This window comes from Cynocephalus volans, chromosome 11 (genome assembly GCF_027409185.1).
Source record: "Cynocephalus volans isolate mCynVol1 chromosome 11, mCynVol1.pri, whole genome shotgun sequence".
NCBI classification, from domain to species: domain Eukaryota; kingdom Metazoa; phylum Chordata; class Mammalia; order Dermoptera; family Cynocephalidae; genus Cynocephalus; species Cynocephalus volans.
In genome coordinates this window covers 59,291,584-59,307,344 of record NC_084470.1, presented here as the reverse complement: position 1 = coordinate 59,307,344, position 15,761 = coordinate 59,291,584, and the positions used below count along the sequence as shown (strand labels likewise).

General features: G+C 38.3%; 1 protein-coding gene across 2 annotated transcripts in view; it reads right to left on the bottom strand.

Moving 5' to 3' along the window:
* The window catches only part of ARIH2 (ariadne RBR E3 ubiquitin protein ligase 2), a 51,486-nt gene that overhangs the window by 20,353 nt on the left and 15,372 nt on the right, over positions 1–15,761 (bottom strand). The gene's annotated exons all lie outside the window — the stretch shown is intronic.

Sequence of the window (15,761 nt, the reverse complement as noted above, 5' to 3'; positions counted from 1 at the left end):
GCCTCCTGGCAGGAAGGCCAGGACAAACCTTGTGGATGATATTAAACCACACTAAAGGTGAAAATCTGTCTCTGATTGCATGCCGTTACTGTTTAATGCTCAAAGAGCTCAGCAATCCATTCTGAATCTATTAAAGTCAACACTTCCACAACTGGGAATAGTTCTTCCACCCCTTGTTATTCTTTATCATGTGTTCAATCGTGGAGAGAAAACCTTTCAGCAGATTCAAGAGGAACTCTTGCTGGGCTGTTTTGATCAAGGAACTAACAATTTATTGGTAGTTAAGATTAAGTATTATCAAGATGACTTATAAGAAAAGGCCAAATCTTTTCCAAAAGGAAAACAGGTCCAGGATAGTAATCAACCACTGAAAAACAAAAAAGGCTAATGACTTAGGAAGAAACACATACAACCAATGTCATGTTTGGAATAAACTTGCACTTCTACTAGATCAACATGTAACAGGAAGATTAAAAGTCATATTTACTTTCTGAATGCTTTTTCTATTTCTAGAAACACTAATTGAGGAAAAGACTGGAAACCAAGAACTAGAAAGTTTCTTTTCCAAAAACTAGAAGTCTCAAGGGAATGAGAGCAATCTGAGTCTCTAGTCACAGAGATAGAATAGACATCCACCATTCTCTTCATCTCAGGTGCCTAAGAGGGTCCAATGGTCCCTCTCAAGGTGAATGGGTCACTATTTCCAGAAAACCCACTCCCCATTTCATCTCCACTATTCCCCAGGAAGAGTCTTACTCCTGTGTAAACAGTAAACCCTAAGCTTGTAGAATCTATGACAGCCACTTTGGACATTCACAAGACCATGAGTCAAGAATATAATGAATTTATACAAAGACTCTCAATAGCAGAGATAAGATGTCTTTCTATACCATCCCTGCCTAGATCATGTTGAACTACATATTAAAGCTTTTCTCAAGAATCAGGTTTGATAATTTATGTATAATACTTTAGAAAGCTTAGTGGATCTACCTGCCAAAATCAGAAATTAAAAAAATATATAAATAAATAAAATCCATGGATTACTTCTGATTTTAATTCAATTTGGTTCATAATTTGACAGGATATTGATTTCAAGTGCTGAATTTCAATCTATTCAGAATTGCTGACAATGAATATACTAGGATATTCTTTATACGGCAATAGAAGAGGGACCCTCGGACCCTCTTAGGCACCTGAGATAAAGAGAACATTGTTGCCAAATTTAACAAACATTTCTCATGCATTATCTTGTTGGTAGAATCTAACCCTTAAATTCTCACTGCCTTCACATCCCCTCCTGGAATCTGTGATGAGTCTTTTACAGCACCTATTCAGGCATTCTAAGTGTGCTCTTCCTCCTATATCCCCATGTTGGCAGTGGGGGGCACCACATTCCCACCCCTTCCAACATAGGACCCTTGGACTTTTCCTCCATGTCTCACTCTTCCTTACAACTTCCCCCTCTCCCATTATCACTACTCCACTGTCCAATCTCTAGTCCTTCCTCTCCTCAGCACTCCCATCAGAAGCAGCACTCCCATCAGAAGAGCTTCACTATCACCTGCTCAATAGAAAGGCATCTTAATCGATATGTCTGTCTACTGTATGGACCCCTCTACTCCATTATCCTTGGGATGAGCTTCCTGACACCCCTATGTAACAGTAACAATAACAGACAATTCTTATGGAGTCCTTACATCTTGTCAGGATCAGTTCCTACCCTGTTTAGAAGCCATCACTGCTCTCTAGTACTGATAGGACAAATTTTACACCTTAGTTGAAAAGAGTCATCAAGACCCACCACTGAAATAACCCCTCACTTTGGAATGCAACAGATTGAATGGTTCCAGTATCCCTCTGCCCTTCTCCAACTGTTCTCTGCCAATAATGCCCTTCTTTGTAGCAAATATTTGGAAATTCAAGAACATACTTCTATAGAACCTGCATGTCAAAGAGAAATTAGAAAATGTTTTGAACTGAATAATGGAAATACCACAGTAAATTTGTGAGATGCAGCTAATATAATGCCTAAAGGGAAATTTAGAACCATAAATGTTTATATCAGAAAAGGTTCAAAAATCAGTGACATAAACACACACACACACACACACACACACACACACACACACACACACAGAGCTAGAAAAAGATGACTAAATTCTAAGTGGAAAGAAGAAAATAATAAAGATAAGAAGAGAAATAAATAAAACCCAAAACAAATAACAGTCAAAATAAACAAAGTCTAAAAGTTGATTCTTTGGAAAGATCAACAATTTGACAAAACCTTAGCTAGAATAATTAAGAAGAAAACAATGCAACAGGGGTGAATGAGGAATTGTCCCTATAAATCTTACGGATATTAAGTGGAAATTAAGGAAATGCTATGAACAATCTAATCCTAATAAATTTGACATCATAGATGAAATTGACAAGTTCTTTGAAAATATTCACCAAAATGGTCACAAAATGAAAAAGAAAAACTGAATAGCTATATATATATTAAAGATGTTGAATTCATGATCAAAAACCTTCCTACAAAATTCCAGGCCTGGGGGTGGAATTCAATAATGCTGGTGAATTCTAATAATGCTAATCTTATATACTTTCAGAAACTAGAGAAGGAAGGAACATTTCTTCCAAACTCATTTTTTTTTTTTTTTTTTTAAAAGATGACCGGTAAGGGGATCTTAACCCTTGACTTGGTGTTGTGAGCACCACGCTCAGCCAGTGAGCGAACCGGCCATCCGTATATGGGATCCGAACCCGGGGCCTTGGTGTTCTCAGCACCACACTCTCCCGAGTGAGCCACGGGCCGGCCCCCCAAACTCATTTTTGAGGCTAGCATAGCCATCATACAAAAATCTGACAAAAAACATGACAAAATAAGAAAGAAAATACAGACCAATATTTCTTGTGAACACAGACACAAAAATACTTAATCCAAAAATTTTAGTAAATTAAATCCAGCAATATAGAAAAAGGATAATATGTCATAATTAAGTGAGGCTTATTCCAGGAATGCAAGGCTGATTTAAAATTTGAAAACTCCTTAACACAATTCATTGAATTAATAAAATAAAGGGGAAAAAACACAAATGATCATTTCAATAGATGTGGAAAACCCATTTGACAAAATTCAACAATCAAGATAAAAATTCTCAGCAAATTTGGAAGAAAAGTGAACTGCCTGAATATAATATACTGTATTTATGAAAAACATCATACTCGATGAAATAGTCAATGCTAAGAACAGGAAAATGGCAAGGATGTACACTCCCACCATTTCATTTGACATTATAGTGGAGGCCCTAGCCAGTGCAATAGGCAAGAAAAAGAAATAAAAGACATAAAGATTGGAAAGAAAGAAGCAAATCTCTCTGTATTCCTAGATAAAAAGACAAACTATGTAGAAAATCCTTAAGTAATCTACAATACTACTAGAACTAATAAATGAAGTTAATAAGGTAACAAAATACATCGATATACAAAAATCAAATGTATTTCTATACAGCAGCAAACAAATGGAAAACAAAAAAAATTTAAACAGGTGGATTTTAATAATATATTTTACTTAACTCAACATATCCAAAATATTATTTCAACATGTAATCCATAAAAAATTATTAATGAAATATTTTATTCTTTTTTTCATTCTAAGTCCAGTAATCTAGTTTCATAGCACATCTCACTTCAAACTGGACACATTTCTAAAGCTCAATGGCTAAATATGGTCATAGCTACCAAACTGGGCAGCAAAGCTAAAAAGACTGAACGAGCACAGCAATCAAAGTGAATCAAGTTAAAATCCCCCCCCCCAAAAATTAAAATCCCAATCAAAATCACAGTAGGTTTTTTTGTACAAATAACTACCCTAAAATTTGTGGAAATGTAAAGGATCCAAAATATCCAAAGCAATTTTGAAAGAGAAGGGTAAAGCTGGAAAACTTTTTTTTTTTTTAACCATCTGACTTCAAGACTTACTATAAAGCTATAGCAATCAAGACAGTGGAGATACCAGCTAAAAAGACAGATATAGATCAATGGAACAAAACACAGTCCAGAAGCAAACTCATACATTTATGGTCAATTTTCAACAAAGTTGCCAACATAATTCAGTGGATGAAGGGACGGTCTTTTCAACAAACAGTTTTGGAATAAATGAATAATTATTTATACAAAACAAACAAAACACAGAACACAGACCCTGACTTCATACCACACAAAGATATATCTAAATGTAAAACCTAAAACTATAAAAGTTTTAGAAGAAAATATAAAAGAAAATCTTTGTGACCTTGGTTTAGGCAAAGATTTCTTGCATATAAGACCGAAAGCACAATTTAAAAGAAAAAAAGGATAAACTGAACTTCAATCAAAATCAAACTTTTACTCTTCAAAAGGCATCATTAACAAAATGGAAGAGACAAGCCACAGACTGGGAGAAAATATTTGCAAATCATACATCTTACAAAGAACTTAATTCAGAATATATACAGAATTCTTACAACTCAATAATAACACATGCAACCCAATTTTTTTAAATGGTCAAAAGATTTGAATAGACATTTCACCACAAAAATATGTATGAACAGCAAATAAGCACAAAGAAAGATCATTAATTAATGATTAATGACACCATTAGTCATTAGGGAAATGCAAATTAAAACCCTGAGATACCACTTCATACTCACTAGAATGATTATAACCCAAAAGACTGGCAATACCAAGTGTTAGCAAGGATATAGAGAAACTGGAACCCTTATATAATGGTGGGATGTAAAAGAGTAGAGCCACCTCAGAAAACAGTTTGGCAGTTTCTTAAAGTGTTAAACATACACTTACCATGTGACCCCACTTACCAGCAATCCATACAAGAGAAATGAAAACATGTCCACATTAAACCCTGAACAAGAATGGTCATAGCAGCATATTTAGTAATAGCCAAAAACTGGAAACAACCCTAATGTCCATCAACTGATGAATGGATAAACAATACAACAGAAAACTATTATTCAGCAACAAAAAGGGAATGCGCTACTAACACATGATACAATATAGATGAACTTCAAAAATATACTAAGAGAAAGCAGGCAACAGAAGACTGCATATTGTATGATTCCATTTATATGAAATTTCTAGAAAAGGTAAGACAGAAGATCAGTAGTTGCTTGGGGCTGGGAGTGGGGATCGCAAAAGAACATAAGGGAATTTTTAGGGTGAAGGAAATGTTCTAAAACTGGGATTGTGGTGATGGCTGCAACGTTGTATAAATTTACTAAAAATCACATAATGGTACACTTTAAAATGAATAAACAATGGTATGCAAATAATAATTCAAAAAGCTGTTTAAAAAATAAAGTTGATTGATGGCTGATAAGTGATGAAGCCAAGGTAGCAAAAGATTTGCAACTGTATAATCAAGATGTTAGGTATATTGATGCCCACTGCAGAATTGTTTAAACTTCTCTGTATGTTTTAAATTTTTCATTACACAAGTTAGGGGGAGAAGTTTGCCAAATTTAGTTCAATAGCAATTATGTTCATAAACAAATGTCACAATATACAAAGGGCTGAACCTTACAGTACTGCATCCAGTAGCTTACTTTGACTTTTTACTTATCCTCAAAATGAAAAATTCCCCTTTAGAGTTTTTAACATAGTTTTGACCGAAGGTTAACTGATTATATACTGTGAATCTCAGCATAAAGTCACATAAATTTCCACACAGCTCTGTAATGCTGATAATTTCACAACATTCTCTCTGGCTCTTTCTTGATCTCCCTGACCAAGCCTTCTTAGTGCTCTACTGGACACTCTGCTCCCAGTCTGCCAGCTCCTTAAAATGTTGCTGTTCCACAAGGCATAGCTCTCAGGCCTGCCTTCTTCTCACTCCCTGGCCTGTCGTTGAGCAGTCATATTTGTGCTTGAGCCTTAGTCAGTGTGAAATAAGCCCCAAAGTCAAGAATTCCTCTCTCATTTTACCAGGAGTTGGGAAAAGGAGTGTGACTAAGCACTCCCTTTTAAAAAAGGATGTAGTAGCATGTTGCAGAGCAGTCTACACTTAACTGAGACTCTGGAGGTAGCAAATGTCCACCATTTTAGGCCAGTTGACTTAACCTCTCTGAGCCCCATTTTCCAACAGCAAATGAGGATAACCAGTTATATTCAAAGGATCCTTTGAAGAGTTACATGAGTTACTGCTCAGTCTGGTCTTAGTCTATATTTAGTCTGGAGCACTTATACTTCCTGGTGGGGAAGGGGGGACAAACAGTGGTATAAAGTTCATCAAAGAGTAAAAAGTGCTCTCAAGTCCCTGGGTGGTCCAGAGAAGGCTTTCTGCAGGGTCAAAGATGGGATCAGAGCAAAAGCCAAGTATAGTCCATCTTCCCTTTCTTCCCTCTTTCCCTTTGCCCTCTAAACCTGCATCACAATGCATCAGATAGTGTTGGGGAGCTTTCCTCCCAGCTTGAAAGAACTGTAGGGTCACTTCTATTGTCATTTACCAGACACTGCTCTGCATTACCCATAGGCCTCAATCCAATATAGCTTTGTTTTGCCCCGCATTTACACCCTCAGATGGTTTCCAGATCTTTATTTCAGGAAGCATTTAGCTACACGCATACTGATACAGTTTGGATGTGTTGTTCCCACCAAAATCATGCAGAAATCTGATTCCCAATGTGGCAGTGCTGAAAGCTGTTTGAGTCACGGGAGTGGGTCCCTCATGAATAGATTAATGCTCTCCCTGAGGGGTGGGGGTCCTGAGTGAGAGCTTGCTGTTAGTTCCCACAAGAGCTGGCTGTCTAAAAGACCCTGGCACCTCCTCTCTCTCCCTCTCTCTTGCTTCCTCTCGCCATGTGATCTGCTTGTAACTGCTGCTGGCTGCCGTTTCCTGCCATGAGTAGAAGCAGCCTGAGGACTGCACCAGATGCAGCTGTCCCAGAATCATAGGCCAAATAAACCTCTGTTCTTTATAAATTACTCAGTCTCAGGTATTCTGTTATAGCAACACAAAACGGCCTAATACACATATCAAAAAAGACTTTGCTTCTGGTCATCAGTTATTTCCCAAAGGTCTTCAGGAAACATCTTCTGTCATCCCCTATAGTCTATGGTTGCAACAGAGACTTAAAAGATATCTCCCTGACACAGGCTCTCAAAACACATTTTAGCAGTTACCATTTGGTTATACTGTGCATAGATACCTAAAGGAGTAGACAGCTGCTGGGGGGTAAAGTTCTCCTTGCTTTTTTAAATGAAGAGCATGATAAATGTGCCATACAATTCTATCCCTGCTTCATAAGCAGGGCTGGGGGGACAAGGAAGAAATCCAGGACACTGGCTAATGATGCTAAGATTTTTTCATAGAGATGTAATGAAGTATATATGAATGCTTTGGCTGCTATTACCAGCAAGCATTTCTTGACCAACAAACCCACAATCTCAGCATTTCATAAAATATTCTGGAGGCACTTTCTTTCACAATTTAAGGGCTTTAGAGTCTAGAGAAATAAAATCAAACTGTCAGCTTAGAACGGAGATTATCTTGATAAAAAGATAAAATTTCTAAATCTCTGTGGCCTCTGACCCACTCACTACAAAGAGACAGATGCAGGGTTTCAGGATCTTAAATAAGGCAACTCCAACAGCAATTTGGTTGTGAGCTTACAACTTCAGCAATTCTGTGACTTGCTGCCCGACTCTATGTTTCAATTTAATTCAGTGTATGTTTTCTCCACTAGGTCCCTAAGCAGAAAGCGGATTGTGATGAAATCATTTTCCAAATCACAAGCCGCAAGTCCACCTGAAGTCTGTTAGTAAATGACAGCCACAAATTTCTTTTCTGGTTTCTACAAACTCCCTCTCCCCTTCCTCCCAAATTCAAGTAAGTCTCTATCAGAGTTTTAAATTAATCATTGGAACAAATATATGAGTCCCCTGACCACAAAGAATTTAAAATACCAGAGGGAGATAAATCCTACTACTGAAGGAAATGATAAGCACATGCGACATTCAGGACCCTTTCTAATACACAGTCAACACCTATCTTTGGGGAAAATGTTTTAAAGGTTTCAGGAAATTAAACAGTTATTACTTGACATCCCAGAGCACTTGGACAGTATGTGTTTATTATTCAAAATAATGTATAGAAAATACTAATTTTATATAAGAATCAAGGCACATACTGAATAGCCTCTACTGACAACAGTTCCCCAAGAAAATCCATGAACATGATCAGTTGCTTCTTCACCTTTTTAGTCTCCTATACCTGCTTCAAGCTGTCCAGCCCTCAGGGACAACTTAACAACACAGCTCACAAATAGATTTTCCCCCAGAAAAAAGAAATCCAGCAGCCCACCAAAACTGTCACCAGCCCTTCCCACACTTACCAGTGCCATAGGGAGGATGCAGCTGATGGCAGTGAGCATCAACGGCCTGAAAAAATACAGGTGGTAGTTTCAATTTTTATTTAGAATTCTTACTTGCCAACTGCCTGAAATCTTTTAAGGCTACATGAATGGATCTTCATGCCTCAGCCTGTGGTAAGCCACTTCATGGTCCAATCACATTTGTTAACTAGTGGTCACTCACTAAAATGGGGAGATGAAGAAAAGGCGTGAGCTGTGGGCCAGCTTCTGGGTCTGGGGTAGAAAGGGAAGTGATATAGGAAAACCAGCCTAAAGAGATCAAGATGGGGGCCGAGCCCGTGGCGCACTCGGAAGAGTGTGGCACTGGGAGAGCAGCGACGCTCCCGCCGCGGGTTCGGATCCTATATAGGAATGGCCGATGCACTCACTGGCTGAGTGCCGGTCACGAAAAAGACCAAAAAAAAAAAAAAAAAGATCAAGATGGATGGATTCAGATCTAGGGGGATAAGGGAAGGGAGGTAAGAAAGTACGAAAGGGATAAGAGGAAGAAACAAGGTTAAATCACAGAGACAAAGGAATAAGTGAACATCAGCCTAGGATATGGCAAAATCAGCACTGATGTGTGGGTGGTGGTGGTGGTGGGGTCCCAGAGGACTTCTGACCTTAGGTAAGGCTCACTCCTGAAGTCTAATTTAAATGGTGGGACTTCACTTCTCTCATACTTCACACCTACATACTCTCAGCCTCTAAAATGTCAGCTCTCTAGCACCTCATCATAACTTTGTTTCCTTTTACTTTTTCTTTACAGGTCCATGGAGGGAGAACTGACTTGTAAACGAAGCACCCACATGTTATATGTGCTTTTAAATCATGATAGTTTTAAAAAATTATTTTCCTGTTGGCTGGCTGGTGAGGAGATCTGAACCGTTGACCTTGGTTTTACAAGCTGTGCTATAACCAGCTGAGGTAACTGGCCAGCCCTGTACTTTTAAATCTGATTAATAAACACAAATTTCAAGATTTCTCACCAGTCTAACCTTAATTCAGTCCTAAATGCTATGGTCTGCAATCATTAAAATCAATACCAAAAAAACAAAGACCTCACTCAATAAAAGGTTATTCATGCAAAATGCAATAAAGCAAAAATATGAAAAACATCATTCCTTGGCTATGAGGGTACTTTATTATTATTATTATGAAAAATTTCGAATATCCATAAACACAAAACCCATGTATCCATCACCCAGCTCTAACAACAGCTTGTGGCCAGGTCTACATCTTCATTCCAATCAACCCCCAACCCTCCAGATTACCGTTAAGTAAATCCCAGCCAGCATATCTTTTAGGGTGCGTTTAATCGAAAATCTCTCTGGGAAGTAATTAGTACAAAACGCTACTTATAGCCCCTTCTAGAATTCTAACAGATTCCCACAGGGACGATACATAGGCAGGGTGATTACCATTTCAGCAAATCAAGGGCTTGTCAAACAACCAAAATAAAAACAAATGCAGACAGGAGCTGATATCAAATGAACCACACGCAGTAGGATTAAAAGCTGAGTCTCCATTCCTGCAGCTAGAAGCCCATTTTGTCCAAAAGTGATTTCAAACAATGCTCTGTCTCTTCCAGCTACTGCTACTGTGAGGAGGCAAAGGAGAGGGAATACCAAATACCAGCTAGGCAGTATCATTCAGGTCTCCACTCTTCTCCAAAGAAAGGATACCTCAGAGGCCAGCACATCTTAATAACAAAGACATAAATTCCAAAGTATGTTTCAAAGACAGAGCTTCTACTGGACTGGCTGCTATCCTTAACGATGCTAAAACATACAAGTATAACCCTATTTCTGTAACCTTTCTGTTTACGTAAAACTCCATAAACAGAAAGGAACAGAATGAAAGCTCCTTGAGGACAGAGATTTTTTTTTTACTGTTTCCTTCTCTGCCATAACCATGCACCTGGAATAATGCCTGTGCCAGCACTAGGTCCCATATGCTAACACCACCTTCTGCCTGTTTACTGTGGTCCAGTCTCAAGACATCCACACCCTCCTTCACAGAGCACGTAAAAGGCCTTCCAAGCCCTCAAGCATGGACAGTCTAGCAGGAGAGGACAGACAGAGGTCATTTGAGGAAGATAAAAAAAGGATGGAGACCTGAGAGATCTCCTGAGGGTTGCAGGAAGGGTGGAGATACTGACAGGAAGTTTGAGTAGGCAAACACCAAGTATATGGGTTAGGGAGAGGAGCAATAGGAAGGAGTTCAGGCTGGAGTCTGGAGAAGCCACTTTAAGTTTTTCAACAGAGCAAGATAATCAAAATGGTGCTTTCAGGGGACATATCAGAGAAATACAAAGTGGAAGCAGAAAAGGTTTTATTCTTTATTTTTATCTCCTCTTTCACCATTCTAAAAAAGGAGTGGGCAGAAACTAAAGGCAAACAGACTTTTAAATTCTTTTAAGGTAAAGGTCAAACTATTTTTTTCCACGCCAAGGTCCAGGGATTGATCCCTGTACCAGCCAGTTGCAAAAATAAACAAACAAACAAACACTTTTTTCCCCATTTCTCCCAGCAACTATCTGAAAACTAAACAGAAGAAATTCAGGAAGCACTTGTTTGTTGGGAACCAATTCTTAACCTACCCCAATTACCAATGAACAAAGAAAATCAAATGATCCATAAAAAGCACTTTGATGAAAAGACCACCACACCACCACCACCACATTCCTCTCCACCATCACCAGTCTTCCTATCCTGGAAATCTCTTCCAGTCATTTGTTTAGGTTCTTCTGGTTGTTACTGACATCACTAAGTACACCCACAACTCTCTACTAGACTTGGTTTGCTTATACTGCTGCCCACCTCCCCCTTTCATGTCTTAACATTTTGATATTTAAATCACTATTTTTAGTTCCTCTATCCATTACCTTTGTAACATTAAGACACTGTTCACAGGACCAGAACTGCATTTTCTTCCTTGTGGTTCCGATGTCACTACCACTGGGCCATTCAAGGGGAAATGTTCATACATTAAACACAAATACATTATTTACCTGCCACTTATTACTCATACTCATGCCACAAACTCATATGTGGCTTTATATTTGGACATTGACATTTTATGTGTAGTTTCTCTACTTTGCATGGCAATTCTAATCCACCCTCATCCCTTGTAAAGAGTTCTGTGGTTTCTTCACCATATCCCTACTATCTTCTGGCTTCTTCATTCTGTCTATTGTCTGAAATCCACTCCATTCCTACCCTTGAAGAGGTATTTCTTGGATCCCAAAACTTTGTTCAAATTTTTGCTGAATGCTTTCCAGGTATGTTCTACAGCTTAAAATCATGAGATTTTTCACTGTACTAGGTTAATTCAACCATTTCTTGTATTCTTCCTTTTCTTCTTTTTTGGTTTTCATTTTCAAGTAACTACTTCAGAAAAGGTATAAAGGAAATAAATTTTGGGAGTCCTTGCATGTCTGAAAACAAATTTATTTTACAATGACAGAATTCTAGGTTTAAAATCATTTATTCTCAGGACTTTGAAGACTGTTGCTCCACTCTCTTCTGGTTGTCACTGTTGCTGATGAGATGTCTTATTACCAGGTCTTGAAGAAGACCTGGTATATCTTCATGGAAACTTTTAGGGTTTTCTTTCTATCCTCGTTCTTCTGAAATTTCACAGTGACAATTCTAACAGTGAGTATTTATTTATTTATCCTTCTGGGCAATATGAAGATTGTAGATTGCTCTTCTCTTTAGCTTCCAGAAATTTTTGTTTTATTATATTTTTAATATTTTCCCTCTTTCAATTTTTTGTCCTCACTTCTCAGAAATTCTGGTAGATGTGTTGGATCTACTGGATCGATCTTCTATGTCTCTTTTGTTCCCCAAATATTTTTTTGCCTATATTTCTTTGGCTTTATATTGAGAGATTTTTCTTGATTTTATCTTCCGATCTATGAAATATTTTTTAATTTGGCAAACCTATAATTTGTCTCCATGAGCTCTTTTATTTTCTGTTCTTCCTGACAGCATCTCTAATTGTTTTATGGATACTGCATCTTCTTTAATATCCCAGAGAATTCTAAAAAGTCCACTTTTAAAAATAAGCCAAATTATCTATTATCTACTGGTCTCTTTCAGCTAGTCAATTTTCTGTGTCTTTCATTTTGCATATTTTCCTCAAGTGTCTAGGGATTCTGGTTAGCCATTCACATTAAAAAACAAAGGGTCACCATAAAAAGGAATGAAGTACTACTGATTGGATGAATGCTACAAATTGCATGAATCTTGAAAATATGCTAAGTGAAAGCAGCCAGACACAAAAGGTCACATATTGCATGATTCCATTTATATAACATACATATAATAGATAAACCCACAGAAAGAAAGAGATTAGTGGTTGCCAGGGGCTAGGGAGGGCAGTGTGGGAGTAAGTACTTATTGAGTACCAGGATTCTTTTTGGGATAATAAAAACACTTTGGAACTAGATGGAGATGATGACTGCACAACACTGTAAATGTACTAAAGGCCACTGAATTGTATGCCTTAAATGGTTAATTTTATGTTACATGAATACTACCTCAATTTTTTTTAAAGGGGGAGGAGGTCAGGAAAATCAATCCTAAGCTCTGTGTACATGAACAGAATCTTTCAACTGACAGGCATTCCTTTAGGGTGTCTGATCACAGGCAGCTGTTACTCACGACTCAATGGCCCCCAGAATGAGAAATGAGATCAGCCAAATCTCATATTCTAAGGGCCCTACTTCTTCCCAGTTTATTCCATTTTTTTTTGCCTGGAGACCACGTGGGGGCAGGCAGGGTTGACTGTTCTACATACAGACCTTTAATTAATCTCCCCACTTGCAGCACACATCTCTTCCAGCCTTCATCAGTCAAATTAGAGCTCACAGCCTCTTCAAAGATCTGCTGGACAAACCGCTCCCATTTGCAATGATGTACCCACACAACATCCTTCCCCAATATGTTCTCTTTGTTAATATGTGTTTATAACATGTATGTGCCTTTACTTTCACTTTTGTGGTATTTAACAATGGAGGGGCACCCTCATATTTACTTTATCCCTTTTAATAATCTCTTTCTCTCAGCCCACTCTGGTCTTCCAGGCAACCGTTGATTTACTTTCCAGCAGGTGAGTTTGTATTTTCTAGAACTTTACATGAATGACATAATAAAGTGTTTATTCCTTTCCCCCCCTGGGTTCCCTCATGTGGCATACTTATTTTGAGGTTTATCAATGATGTTTACATGAGTAGTTTATTCTTTTTATATTGCTGAGAAGTATGCTGTTCTATGATTATACCACTGTTCATTCATCTGTTTATGGATATTTGGGTTTTTCCAATTTTTGACTACTGCAAATAAAACTGCTACAAACATCTGAATACCAAAACAAACAAACAGAGGGGACCAAAGGTATATAAGTGCAGCCAACCATCATGAAGCAGAAGCCAGTGTTAATAAGCTTGCCAAAAGAAAGATTTGGCATGTTCTATTACAGTACCATAAAATTAAAAAATTTTAAGACACTCACATTGTACTTATAATTACAGATACCATCAGTCATCTTTATAGCTATTCATTATCAAAAAGGACATAACACCAAGGTCGAGGGTTCAATCCCTAAACCAGCCAGCTGCCAAAAAAAAAAAAACCCAGAAAAAACCCAGGATATAAGAACCCACTTTTATCTTCATAATCGATTAAATATAAAGTTATATTTTGACATCAATAATACTATAGGAAGCCTATCCAACTTATAAGCATAGTTGTGCAGTTCATATTTATATCCTACTCCTACTCTGGTTACAAAACCAGGAAGCCCCAAAGGCCACACATTCTTTTAGCAGCCAAAGAGAGCAAGCATCACTCCCTCCTCAGTTCAATAACCTGAATCATTTCACAATTTTTTTTGTACTGCCACATAAATATACTGTAAAAGGTCTTGGCCTCATTTCTGAAGATTTTGTTTTATTACAACTATATGAAGTTCAAGTTTCTGTATCAGGAATGCCAAAACATTCTGACATGCACTACAAGCTGGGAACTTCAAAATTGAAAGATAATACTAACCTTTCTATGAACTTTCTGAAGTACTCTCATACATCTGTTACTAGATATTAAATCTGTTACATCATCTCTACTTAGAGATCACTTGGCTTCATGAGAAAGCCTTATGACAAGCATGTCTTCTGTTTACAAATGGGAGAACACAGAAATACAGCTTTGGGGTTAAATTCTCAGCTCCTGCATTTATTGAGCCAGTCTTAGACAGTCAGATCAACAACAGGCAACACTTATTAAGAATATAACATAATGAGGTATTTTTGCTAGGTCCTCATATGCAAAGAAAAAATGTGGACCTCTATTTCAAAGAGTTCATATCCTGGCATACAAACAAATAATTTGCAATCATTTTAAGTACATATCAAGAAACATGCACAAAGTGGCACGGAAGCAAGAGTGACAGACTCCATCTGGGGATCAGAGGGATTCATGGGAGAAGGGAGTCAAGATTAAACCCTCTTTTTCCAGCTTGGTGAAGGTGGTACCAACAATTAAGATAGAGAATCCAGGAAGCCAAACTTGATAGCATTGGAGTTACTTCTTGTAAAAGAAAACAAGGCCATCTACAGAATCTGGGAAATGATGGCAAGAACACCAAAGAGATTGATAAAGTCATAAAATAAGGGACAAAAGAAATGAGAGTGGGTAGAACTGACCAGGAAAGAGTTAGTTACAGAGAGCAACTTTTCCAGAAACCAAACTTTGTTCACAATTAAAAGAACAGCTCTGTTTTTCTGTTAAAATCTCCGCACAAACCTTTCAATTATCCTGCCTGTATTTTTCTCTAATTGTGGTTGATACCTTGTGGTTGATAACTTGCGCCTATCACAGTGAAACCATTTGTGTTTATAAAAACCTGTAATAGTCCAACAGAGGTAAACAAGATGGTGGCAGCTGAATGTCGACACTGCATAGGCTGGGCCCCCTCGCTGCTCTGCCTCCTCCAGGCACGTGCCGACGGGTCCCGGGCAGCCTTGGAAATCCCAGGGCCTAGGTGCTAGCGGCCTGCACTGCCTAGGCCGCCCACAGCCCCACCCATCCGCCACAGCCCCACCAGATGCTCGGGGCAGGGACAGCACTAGGGCTGGCACTGGGCTGTACAGAAGTCGGCGGGGGAGAAGTGCCCAGAGAAGCACATCTCCCAAGGCCCGGGGGTCCCTCAGAGCGCACCTTGGTTTTGGTGGGTTTCATTGCCTTTTTAAAAAATTTTCTTCTTTTTTTTCCTTTTTGACCCTTTGGAGAAGGAAAGTCAGGACACCAGGAAGAACCACCCAGCTGGGGGGTTGGGGCTCCCGGCACC